Source organism: Elephas maximus, chromosome 3 (assembly GCF_024166365.1).
Source record: "Elephas maximus indicus isolate mEleMax1 chromosome 3, mEleMax1 primary haplotype, whole genome shotgun sequence".
NCBI lineage: Eukaryota > Metazoa > Chordata > Mammalia > Proboscidea > Elephantidae > Elephas > Elephas maximus.
Window position 1 is genome coordinate 31002378 of NC_064821.1, and position 13234 is coordinate 31015611.

Below are 13234 nucleotides of genomic sequence, written 5' to 3' on the forward strand. Positions count from 1 at the left end.
GATTTTTTAGTCTTTCTGCTCTACCAGTTTTTCTTTCATATGCTGAAGCACATAAGTGTATGTAAGGTATATACATATTTTGGATTGTTATGACTTCTTGTTGCATTCCCCTTTTATCATGTAATTTCCCTCATTATCTCTGTTAATCTTCATTATAGCCTTCCTCCCTTGCTAACTGTGTCTTTTTCTGAGAGTGGGAAGCCTGGCTCCCAGCTGCACAGACACAGGAACCTCTTCATGGTGTTCCCACAGGGGTCGTCTAGGTAATGCCTGTGCACACTGGGGCAGAGATGGAGGGTGGCCCAAGGGGGACAACAGGCAGAGAGGCCTCCAACAGCATTGCCCACACTGCAGCCCTGACAGGACATAGAGTGTCCCTCAGCCATGACCCCAACCCTTGGCAAGAAACCCTCCACACGTGCTCCATCCTGTCCCTGAGCACAGCTTGGCGGGTGCTCTTGAGACACTGAGACAGGACTAGGTTAGAGCAGGGCCGGTTGGGCTCCCCCACCCCTTCCCCCTTTTTGCACATAGTAGGCTGGGAAAAAGACAAGCAGAGCAGAGAGTGGAATAAACAATCTGGCCCACCCCCTGGAGGTCAGAACAGAACACAACACACAGACCTCTGTGAGCAAGAGGTACTGGCTGAGGGGTGCTAAGAACTGAAATGTTGCAAATAAACTGTTAATATAGTTCTTGCAGGACTCCACAGGAGTAGAGCGTGTGCAAAAGAAGTAAAAGGAACCACTGTTTGTCCTTCCCGTGCCGGCCGAAGGGGGCGATGTGACCAAGTGACCCAGTGCGCCTGCGTCACATCCCATAATAAATTATGTCAACAGGAACGGAATTACTTTCATCTTGAAGAAATCCTGCGTGCACACCTGTATTTGCATAACCCAACCCCTTCTCAGGAGACTCCACCCTTTCAACCTCATGAATAAACATCAAAACCCCTCCTCCCCTCATTGTTGAAACACTTAAATACTTGGCTCATAGGCAAATCAGTGAGACAGTCTCTAAAGGTTCTAGCCCTTACTGTCTCCTTTTGCTAGCAGCTGGCAAAATAAATTTACTTGTGTGACTCCAGGCTGCCTCAGTAGTCTTACTGGGCGGCAGGAATCCAGTTGGGTTTAACCAGGAAGGGGCCCTCAGTAACAACCTGAGGATCCAAAGTGCCAAAAAGTGAAACAATGAGAATTAGCAGCTTAGGGGCTCCAGGAAAGAAAGGAGTCCTCCACAGGAGGCTGGGACAGAAAATGCAGACTCACCCCCTTGCAGGACCTTTGGGTTAAGGGGTCCAGTGTGGTCTGGGTGGTCCAGCTCTCTGCGGAAGCCCTTCTTGGCCAAGAGCGTGGTACCAGCAGCAGTAGCAGTGACATGCCAGGGCCCTGGCTTCAGGGAGTCCTGTCCCACTGCCACTGTCTAACACCCACACCACTGTGACCTCTCACTCTAGACCCACTGCCTCTGGCCTCATTCCTTCTCTCAGCAGAAAAGCTGAGTACCTGCTCCATTCAGGCTCAGGGATGGGGCAGGACAAACCAGGTCCTCACCCTCACAGGCTCAGTACCTACAGGTAGATGAGACAAGCACAGATGAGAAGCACCCAGCCTGGCCTGCGAAGGCCCCACGGGCTTCCTGGTGGTGGTGGTGAGCAGGGAAAGCTCACTGTCACTTTTAATTCAATTTTAATTTATATCAATATATCAATTTCTAAGTACTCCAATTTGTTGCAATGTTTCAAAGGGTGCAACAGGCTCAGTAAACATCTGTTGAATGGGTAGAGGAATTAGTGAATGATGATAATGAATTCCAGCATTGACTGCTTCCCTGCTGTGGGTCATGCAGCCTTGATTTTATTGTATACATTCAGGAACCCTAAGAATGGTGTTGTTACTCTTCCTTTTATAGATGCTCGCAATTACTCCTCCCTTTTATAGATGAGGAAAAACAGAGGGTCAGAGGAGTTCAATGATATGCCCAAGCCCAAGCAGCTACAAGCCCCTGCAATGCACATGATAGGAACTTAATAAATCCCCAAAATGAGCTCTCTGACTTACTGAAGAGAAGCCAGGTCCAGCGGAAGGTGGAAGTTCTGGAAGGGGAAGATGGAAGGGTGCAGACCTACCTCCTGGGGGCTCCCACCCCATGTCCCCATGACCCATTCCCATGTTCCTGGGCCCCCTACCATGTCCATGGGCTTCTTCCCCATGTCCCTGGGTCCCCTCCACATTTCACTGGGAGCAATCCCATGTTCCTGGGGCACTCTCCATGTGCCTGTGCCCCCTCTCCATGAACCTGGGACCCTCCCCATTTCCTTGGGTACCTTTCTTGTATATACGGACCCACTACCCATGTCCCCATGCTCTTTCCCAATGTCCCTGGACCCCCTGCCCATTTCCCTGCCCCCCTCCATATCCTCATGCCCTCTCCTCATCTTCAGGGTCCATCACCATGTCCCTGGGGCCACCTCCCCATGTCCTTAGGCCCTCTCCCAAATCCATGCATCCCCTCCCCATATCTCTGGGCCCACTCTCCATGTCCCTGGGAGCAATCCCATATCCCTTGGGCCTGGCCCCCCATCCCTAGGGGCACCCTCCAAATGTCCCTGGGGCCTCTTCCCAGTCGCTGAGCCCCACCCCATGTTCCTAGATCCCCTCCCCACATCCCTGGGACTCTTCACCATGCACCTGGGCCCCCTCTACATATCCCTGGGGCCCCTCCCATGTCCCTGAATCTACTCCCCATAACTGCATACCCCCTCCACATTTACCTGGGTCCCATTCCCATGTCTCTGGGTGCCCTTGCTGTATCACTGGTCTCACTCCCCATGTCCTAGGAGCAATCCTATGCCCCTAGGACCCCTCCCAATGTCCCTAGGGCCACTCCCCAGGTCGTTAGGATTCCTTTCCCTGTTCTTCCCTGTATCTACTTCTCACGTCTCCATGCCCCCTCCCTACCTTCCTCGGACCCATTCCAGGTCCTGGGACACCTTTTCCTTTACGTGGGACCCATCTTCTTGTCCCCAGGCCCCTCTCTCTGTAAACCTACGCACCATCCCCATTTCTTGGGCTCTTCCCCATATCCCTGGGGACCCTTCCAATGTCCCTGGGCCCCCTCCCTATGTACCTGAAACCCCTCACCATGTTCCTGGGCTTCCTCCATGCATGTCCCTTGGCTCATGTCCATGTCCCTGAACACCCTCCCCATGTCCTTGGGCACTCTTCCAATGGACCCAGACCCCATCCCCTTGTCCTTTGGTCCCCTCTCCCTATCCCTGGGTCCCTGCCCCATGTCCCTGGGAACCCTTCCTGTGCTCTTTGTCTCCTCTCTATATCCCTATGTCCCCTACTCATTTCCCTTAGCCCCCTTCCTATATCCCTGGGACCCCTCCCAATGCCACTGGGCCCAACTCCCATGTCACTGAGACCTCTCTGCCCACAGAAGTGTACCCCATCCTCAGTGTGCCTGGGCCCTCTCCCCATGTCCCTGGGTACATTTCCCATGTCCCTAGGCTCCCTTCCAATGTCCCCACTCCCTTCTCCATGTCCCCTGGTCCCCTCACCATATCCCTGGGTCTCCTCCCCATATCCCATGCTCCTCCCCTTTGGTACCCTCCCCATAACTCCAGGCTCCCTCCCCATATCCCTGGGGATCCTCATGTCCCTGAAAGCCTTTAACATGTGCCCTGGCCCAATCCTCATGTCCCTGTGTCCCCTCACCTTGTCCATGGGCCCTCTCCCCAAGTCCCCTCTCCATATCCCTGAGTCCCATTCCTATGTTCCCATGCTCTCTCCCCATCTTCCTAAGACAAATGTTGTATCCCCTAGACCCCTCCTTTGAGTCCCCTCCTCATTTCCTTGGGCTCTCTCCCCATGTCCCTGGGCCCCCTCACCATATCCCTGATCCCTTCCCATGTCCCCATACCCCCTCCCCATGGCCCTGGGATCAATCCTAGGTCCCTGGGTCCCCTCTCCATATCCCTGGCCTTCCTCTCCATGTCCCCTTGTCCCCTCTCCAAACTTCTGTGACCAATCCTGTGTCCCTGCACAATTCAGTCCATAACAAAGGGCATCTCACTTCCTTCTGTTAAGGTTCCCTTGTCTTGTCTAGCGCCTAGTCCCCCCATGATCAGCAACAGGGACAGGAATATGAAGATTGTTACTGCAAGAATGAGTAAAAGACTTGCTTTCTTAATCCACAGCTGCAAACTCTACATTGAAAGATACTGAAACAGACATAGAGAGTTCCTGCGTCCTAGAAGAGAGGAACCTACCCCAAAGGAACCAGACCAAACTGTCAATAAGAAGTGAAAATAGGATGAAAGCTATCTTTTGCACAGCTGTATAGAGGTTAAATTTGTCTTATGCAACTGAATATTTTCGTATTGTATCATGACACCAGTTAAGTTGTGGCGTCATTTTGAAATCAATCATTCAGAGGGAAAAGAAACTGTGTATGTTAAGTGTACACATTATGAGCCTTTTAAGCCAGGCATTATCACAACTTTTCAAACTAGAAACGAAAAACCCACTGAAGAATCCTGCACGTTTCAATCTGTAGTATGGTAAATATCAACAGCTATAATTTTTTTTATAATACACATAGATAAAAAACTCTTTGGGATCTTCAATAATTTTTATTTAATGAGTAAAGGGCTCTTGAGACCAAAAAGTGAGAAAATCACTGTGAGTTATATTCCGTACTGATTGGTCCACCTCTTGCCATGACTTCATAAGGAGACATTGTTTTGTCATTCTAGGCCACGATGTAAGTCCCGTGCTACCTAGGTTTGGTGGTTCTTCTAGTTCAGGAAGTTGAGAGACTGTGACTGAACTGAGTTTCTTTTCTATTGGCATTCTGGGCTCTTTGACTATTTTCTTAATTATCTTCTCTCTCTTTTCTCTTTAAATTTTTACCTTTTTTCTTTCTTTATTCCTTATTTGCTTTTTTACATTTTCTTTCTTTTATTTTTATTTTTCAATTTATCTTTTTTATTAATCTTTTATGTTTTCTGTTTTTTTTCTTTTCCACCCTCTTCCCTATGTCTCACTTATTAATTTATCTGTAGTCACACAATTTTTTTCTTTAACTTCTTTCTTTTTCTCATTTCATTCTTATTTCTTATATTCCTAATTCCTTTTCTCATTTTTTCCGCTTTTACTTATTCTCTTGTATTTACTTTTACACATATTTTCTTTTAAAAATTTTTATCCTTTTTTATCTTTGTTCATATTTTTATTTTCCTTACCTTTTCTTTTTATTAAGTATTTAGCCACCAACTTTTTCCATTTCTCATCTTTTCTTAGAACCCCTCAAACCCAGGCCCAGCAGAACTTAACATCAAGTCCAATATGTTACAGGTCTCTCAGCCCTATGTGCTGAAGAGGAGACTCAAATGTGGCAGACTATTGCCTCCTCAGAACCCTTGGCAAGTGGCCCTTCACCAAGGTGAAGTTGGACTGGCACATCCTCATTCGTAGATCTCCTCCAGCTTCCACAGGCTATCCTGTGAGGTGAGAATCATGAAGGCTCTCAATCAATCCAACATTGTGAAGTTGTATGAAGTGACTGAGAACACACTCTACATAGTCATGGAGTGTGCTAGTGGAGCAGAGGTACTTGATTAGCTAGTAGGCCAAGGAAGTATGGAGAAAAAAAGAGACCCAAGCAATAACCCTACAGACAGTGTCTGCTGAGCAGTACTGTCACCACAAGGTATTGTTCATAGAGACCTAAAGGCGGAAAACTTGCTCTTGGATGTGGATATGAACATAAAACTTGCAGAGTTTGGCTTCAGCATTGAATTTAACATCAGCAACAAGCCGGATACTGTCTGTGGCAGCCCGCCTTATTCTGCCCCCGAACTCCTCTGGGGAGAAAAGTACAATGGACCCACCTTGGATGTGTAGAGCCTTGGAGTCATCCTATACATACTGGTGAGCAGATTTCTATCTTTTGTTAGAAAGAACTTCATGGAGCTGCAGGAGCAAGTACTGAAGGACAAATACAGTATTTCCTCCATGTGTCTGTGGAGTGTGCAAACCTGCTAAAGAAAATTCTCATTCTTGACTCCAGCAAGAGAAGCACTTTAGAGAAAATCATGAGACATCCATCAATAAATGTGGACCATGAAAAAGAAGACCTACAGCAATGCATGGAGTCACTTCCTGACTATGATGGCCCCCAGTGGATTGAGTTGAAGGTGTCCATGGGTTACAAAAGAAGATTGAGGACTTGCTGATGGGCCAGAGGTTCAGTGATGTGATAGCCACCTAGCTTCTCCTGGGACCAAGAGATCTGAGCTGGAGAGACAAACCAGTACTCTGAAACCCTAGCTTTCAGCTGATCAAACTGATACCAGCACTCCTTCCCCATTCTATAAGGTACAGCATAGCATCTCTGTTCTACCCAAACATCCTGTTACAGAGAACTCGCCACTCCCACCTCTAATTCCTACTTTAAGAAAAGAAACTAAAAAAATAAGCAGACCGAGGCAGACTAGGGGTCAGGGTAGAAGCCAGAAGCAGAGGTACCATACATGCTAGTGCTTTACCCATCCTGGAGAGAAGACCATCCCTGTGCCCTCCATGAAAAGTGACTTCTTCACCATCACGAATGAATTCCCCACTTTTGGAGAAGGCCAGCCATAGCCAGGTCAACACCCAGAATGTCATAGACAGGCTATCTAATCCAGGTTCTGTGGTTTCCGTGGTGTCTCATTCTCCCTCAGCCTCCCCAGCACTGTCCCACATGCACCATGAATCTAGGATGGCCGCAGTGCAGCCCATCCCAGTCTCTGGACTGTACCCCAATGGTGAGGTGCCACAGCCCAGCACAGCCCCCCAACATGTCTCTGTGGCTTCTCCTCAACCCACACCATCAGCAACAGTGGTGGAGTCCTAGAGAGAGCCATTTTCCCCTAGGGAGAGCCAAGAGTAAGCTCCTTTCGTGCTGAGCAGCTGCAAGAGGTGCCCGACCAGGAGAACTTGATTCCCTCTGTCAACAAGGGCCAGCAGGGCGCCACTGGGAGGTTCATCCAGTTTACTGGAAGAAATCTTTGCTTCACACGCTCCAGGAGAAACCCAAAGGAACCTGAAGTCAGAGATGGAACGGAGATGCTTAAACTTCCGGAGGCCAACCCATGCTCGCTAAAGTTTACACAGAGAAAGAAGATCACCAGCTCCATGGAGCCTGAGGAGGTGATGCAGGAGATGATGCAAGTGCTGGATGCCAACACAGCTGTGAGTGGGATCTCATCCAGAAATACATCTACTGTACAAACACAGAACACTGGGTCAAGAGGATTTGGTGCAGTGGAGAATGGAGGTGTGCAAACTGCCTCTTAATGAGGTTCAGCTTAAAGAGGATATCCAGCACCTCTGTGGCATTCAGAAACGTTGTGTCAAAAATTACCAAAGACCTTAAAATTGAAAAAGCTGCCAGGAGACGCCTGGGAGACAAGAGGATAGGCCAGCTGGCTCTAACTGCAGTTAGGCCCTCCATTTCCACCCGGACGAAAATGCTGATAGTGGATTGATGAATTTCCCTGGGGCACTTCTCATCTCCCTTGTCCATCTCAGGGAAGTCCAGCCAGCCTGTAGATAGGAAAAAAGACACAAATAAATAATATCAGAAATACACGTAGGGATATTGCTACTGACATTATAGACATTAAAAAAAAAAAAAAAGGTTATAACAGAGTTGTAGGTGGCCAGATAGCAGTTTTATCCTTCAGATTGATGGAGTTACAAATCAATGTAGAAGTATAACTCTGGACTACTCTCTTCCCAGGAAAAAGGAACTTCCAGGTAGACTGTTCAAAGCTCTCTACCCTGGGAGAGTTTCCCTTAGCCACTGTCCTTCAGAAATATCTCTTATGGAGGTGCAGTGCTGCATCTATAAATTGTCCCAAATGTCCTCTTCCTGCTACTAGGCTACTTTGAGCTCATGCCAGTGAACCAAGAAACAACAATGATTATTGAACTGGTGGGAGTGATTGATCCTAGCTGTCAGGGAGATATTGGTTGGCTACTACACAATGGGGGTAAGGCAGAGTATGAATGAACTGTAGTGGGGTGCGTCTTTGTATTCCCATATCCTGTGATAAATGTTAAAAGAAAACTAGTCCTGTGGAATTCTCCATGAGGACACAGTTGCAGATTGAGACAGAAGAGGCAATATAGTAGAAGTAGGAATCTTGGCATTGTGACTTACTTGTGCCTTCAGGACATACTTGAGCCTTATTTCATATAGACCACTTCCACTTCTGCTGTGCACACCCTGCTTTATTGTTTGATGAGTCAGACAACATTCAATTCTTGATGGGTTTGTTGTGGTTGTTGTTAGGTGCCATCAAGTTGGTTCCAACTCATAGTGACCCTATGTATGACAGAACGAAACACTGCCCAGTCCTGCACCATCCTCACAATGGTTGTTATGCTTGAGCCCATTGTAGCAGCCACTGTGTCAATCATCCTGTTGACGGTCTTCCTCTTTTTGGTTGACCCTCTACTTTACCAAGTATGATGTCCTTCTCCAGGGACTGATCCCTTCTGATAACATGTCCAAATCTTGTGAGACATAGTCTCACCATCCTTGCTTCTAAAGAGCATTTTGGTTGTACTTGATGGGTAGCTCAGGTTATATATATTTTGGTGGACCATGATCGAGCATTCAGTCTCTACTAGGGTCCCAGAGCAAGCCAGACACTGTTTCTCAAAAGGAGATTAGGTATCCGAAGAGTATGGCATGGCTTGGTTCCTTGATCCTAAAGGTCTGTGAGTCACCTGCCAAAGGCATCATCAAGCATCACTATGTGTCACAGACACTTCAAGCACCAGAGCAACTTGTCTGCAGCTGAGACCTTGTTGCTGAACCTTCCCTTGTTCTGGGCTCCATTCAAAGCTGGTAGTCATTAGGGTTACTAAGAAAATGGGTCAGCATAGAATGCCCACATGACATGCATGCTGTCTCCAAAATCTAGAGGCCCAGTAGGCTTGATGCATCTTTCTCAGTGGTAGGAGGGAATGATTAAACAGCTTGTCCTTCACATTGGAAAGGACATATCACAATGGCCCAGACCCTGGAGTCCTAGAGATTTCACTAAGGTGGTAGGCCCACTGGTACACACGTCTTACCAAGGTGTCTAGAATTGTTCCTACTTCCTGACTAGTCTGTCCAAATCAGCATGATGCCATCAACATCACAGTGGAGCAGCATGATGTCCTGTGAAATGGAGAAGTGATGAGTGTGTAGAGGAAAGAGTGACAGAGTCCTGGAGAGTTTATATATCTCAGATAAGACAGGGAAGATGGATTTCTGGTCCTGCTAGCTGAAAACAAGCAACGCCTGTTGGTCTTTACTGCCCACATACAGAGTAAAGCAGTTACCCAATAAAAAGCAGCCACCATGTCTGGGGTCTTAAATGCTAACAAGCGGCCATCTAAGATGCATCAATTGGTCTTAACCCACCTGGATCAAAGGAGAATGAAGAACACCAAGGACACACGATAACTATGAGCCCAAGAGACAGAAAGGGCCACATGAACCAGAGACTTACATCATCCTGAGACCAGAAGAACTAGATGGTGCCCGGCCACAACCGATGACTACCCTGACAACAGAGAACCCCTGAGGGAGCAGGAGATCAGTGGGATGCAGACCCCAAATTCTCATAAAAAGACCAGACTTAACGGTCTGACTGAGACTAGAGGAATCCCGGCGGTCATGGTTCCCAAACCTTCTGTTGGCCCAGGACAGGAACCATTCCCGAAGACAACTCATCAGACATGGAAGGGACTAGACAATGGGTTGGAGAGAGATGCTGACGAAGAGTGAGCTACTTGTATCAGGTGGATACTTGAGACTGTGTTGGCATCTCCTGTCTGGAGGGGAGACAGGAGGGTAAAGAGGGTTAGAAACTGGCAAAATTATCATGAGAGACTGGAAAGGCTGACTCATTAGGGGGAGAGTAAGTGGGAGTATGGAGTAAGGTGTATATAAGCTTATATGTGACAGACTGACTTGATTTGTAAACGTTCACTTAAAGCTCAATAAAAATTATTAAAAAAAAAAAAAAAAAGCAGCCACCAGGTGCAAAGGAATATGCTGATTTGCTCCAGCAGTGAAAAGTCATCTGGAACAGCAGCCGAATGGGAAGAAGACCTTGATGAAGTAGAAATAATGCACTGTCCTTCACCAAAACCCACCTGCATTTTGCATAGACTTAAGTATTAAAAAAAAAAATCCATGTTTTAAAGAAGAATTTGGGGTTAAACTCACCCAGCGTAGAAGTGTCTAAGCTGGATTCACACCAGCTTGTCTGGTTCCAGAATCTAAGCTCCTCTTCACCTTAGTGGCTCTGTAAGTTCACCAAGTCTTCACTCACAAGTCTGGAACTGCAGATTCATAGTTAGGAATTAGTCTCACTTTGTGGTAAGAATTTTTTTTTTTTAATTCACCCTCCCCAAATATTAACTTGACTGCAAAGTAGTTAACGCGATTAAGAACCAATCCTTCTCCTGTAATATTTAAAAGATTTCTGGTGAAAGTTCAAAGTTTTATTCACTCTCTAGATGATAGTTTGGAACTCAGGGACTCCAGCTTGTGCCTAAGTCCCCCTGCAGTGGGGAGAGGGGTAAGAAATTAAATACCTGTTTGTTAAAGCCAACCAATTGTGGTATTTCTGTTATAGCAGCACTAGATAATGAAGACAGCAACCAAGACCATGTACTGTAGATGAAAATCAGACACCACAATTTCCACATTCATATCCAGCATTTCTCAATGTGTCGCCTCCTTAACCTTTCTTTCTGACAATGTAGACTTTAAAAAAAAAAATGTACGTTAGATGAAGGTTTACAAAACAAACTAGTTTCTCATTAAACACTACACAAATTGTTTTATGACATTAGTTAACAACCCCACGACATGCCAACACTCTCCCTTCTCGACCTTGGGTTCCCTACTACCAGCTTTCCTGTCCTCTCCTGCCTTCTAGTCCTTGCCCCAGAGCTGGTGTACCTCTTTAGTCTCGTTTTGTTTTATGAGTGTGTCCAATCTTCGGCTGAAGGGTGAACCTCAGGAGTGACTTCATTACTGAGCTGAAAGGGTGTCCAGGGGCCATACTCTCAGGGTTTCTCCAGTCTCTGTCAGGCCAGCAAGTCTGGTCTTTCTTTTGGAGTTAGAATTTTATTCTACCCTCTATTATGATCCCTGTCAAAGCAGTCAGTGGTGGTAGCCGGGCACCATGTAGTTGTACTGGACTCAGTCTGGTTGAGGACATGGTAGATGCGCTCCATTAGTCCTTTGGACTAATCTTTCCCTCGTATCTTTAGTTTTCTTCATTTCTCCTTGCTCCCAAAGGGGTGAGGCCAGTGGAGTATCCTAGATGGTCACTCACAGGCTACTCACCAAAGTAGAATGTAGAACATTTTCTTTATAAACTATGTCAGCCAATTGAGCTAGATGTTCCCAGAGACCATGATCCCCACAGCCCTCAGCCCAGCAATTTGGTCCCTCAGGGAGTTTGGATGTGTCTATGGAGCTTCCATGACCTTGCCATGTACAAGTTGTGTATTATGTACCGTCTTACCCTTCACCAAAGTTACCACTTTTCTATAGCCTATTAAGTGTTTTTCCATCCCCACCCCTCCCCTCCCTTTTAACCATCAAAGATTGTTTCTTCTTGTGTGTAAACTTTTCAGGACAGTAGCAGTCTCATACAATATTTGTCCTTTTGTGATGGACTTATTTCACTCAGCAAAATGCCCTCCAGATTCATCCATGTTATGAGATACTTCATGGGTTCATCGTTGTTCTTTAACATTGCATAATACTCCACCATGTGTGTACCACAGTTTGTTTATCCATTCATCTGTTGATGAATGGATGTTTCCCTCTTTTTGCTGTTGTGAACAATATTGCAATGAACTTGGGTGTGCATATGTCTATTTGTATGACAACTCTTTATTTCTCTAAGATATATTCCTAGGAGTGGGATTGCTGGATCATACGGTGTTTCGATTTCCAGCTTTCTATGGAAGCACCATATCGTTCTCCAAAATGGTTGTATCATTTTGCATTCCCACCAGCAGTGCGTAAGAGTTCCGATCTCCCCATAGCCTCTCCAACATTTGTTATTTCCTGTTTTTTTGATTTGTGCCAGTAATGGTGGGATGAGATGGTATCTCATTGTGGTTTTGATTTGCATTTCTCTAATGGCTAGCGATCACAAGCATTTCCTCATGTGTCTGTTGGCTGCTTGAATGTCTTCTTTGGAGAAGTGTCTGTTCATTTCTGTTGCCCATTTATTAATTGGCTTATTTCTCTTTTTTGTTGTAGAGGTGTTGGATTTTCTTGCACATTTTAGACCTTTGTCTGATTTGTAATAGCCAAAATTCTTTTCCCAGTCTGTGGGCTCTCCTTTTACTCCTTTGGTGAAGTCTTTTGATGAGCATAAGTGTTTAATTTTTAGAAGATCCCAGTTATCTAGCTTATCTTCTGAAGTTTGTGTGTTCTTAGTTGTAGTTTGTATCCTGTTAATGCCATGTATTAGGGCCTCTAGCGTTGGCCATATTTGTTCTTCTATAAACTTTATAGTTTTAGACTTTATATTTAGGTCTTTGATCCATTTTGAATTAGTTTTTGTATATCGTGTGCGGTATGGGTCCTGTTTCATTTTTTTGCGGATGGACATCCAGTTTTGCCAGCACCATTTGTTAAAAAGACTGTCTTTTCCCCATTTGATGGACTTTGGGCCCTTGTCGAAGATCAGGTGACCATAGGTGGATGGATTTACATCTGGGTTCTCAATTCTGATCCATTAGTTAATGTAACTGTCATTGTACCAGTACCAGGCTCTTTTGACTACCGTAGCTCTATAGTAGGTTCTGAGGTCAGGTTGCGCGAGTCATCCTACTTTTCTTCTTCAATAGTGCTTTACTTATTTGGAGCTTCTTCCCTTTCCATATAAAGTTAATCATAAGTTTTTCCATCTTTTCAAAGAATGTTGTTGTTATTTGGATCGGGATTGCATTGTATTTGTAAATTGCACTGGGTAGAATTGTCATTTTCACAATGTTGAGTCTACCTGTCCACGAGTGTGGTATGTTTTTCCATTTGTGTAGATCTCTTTTGGTTTCTTGCAGTAGTGTTTTGTAGTTTTCTTTGTATGGGTTGTTTACATCCCTGGTTAGATTTATTCCTAAGTATTTTATTCTTTAGGAATTAT

General features: G+C 45.8%; 1 protein-coding gene across 1 annotated transcript in view; it reads right to left on the minus strand.

The window, feature by feature from the left end:
• Window positions 1-5237: 5237 nt before the first annotated feature.
• Window positions 5238-13234, minus strand: part of LOC126072192 (zinc finger protein 883-like) — a 140009-nt gene continuing 132012 nt past the window's right edge. The window contains exon 4 of the transcript XR_007516471.1: window positions 5238-7598. The gene's annotated coding sequence lies outside the window, so the exon portion shown is untranslated. The remainder of the gene's footprint in view (window positions 7599-13234) is intronic.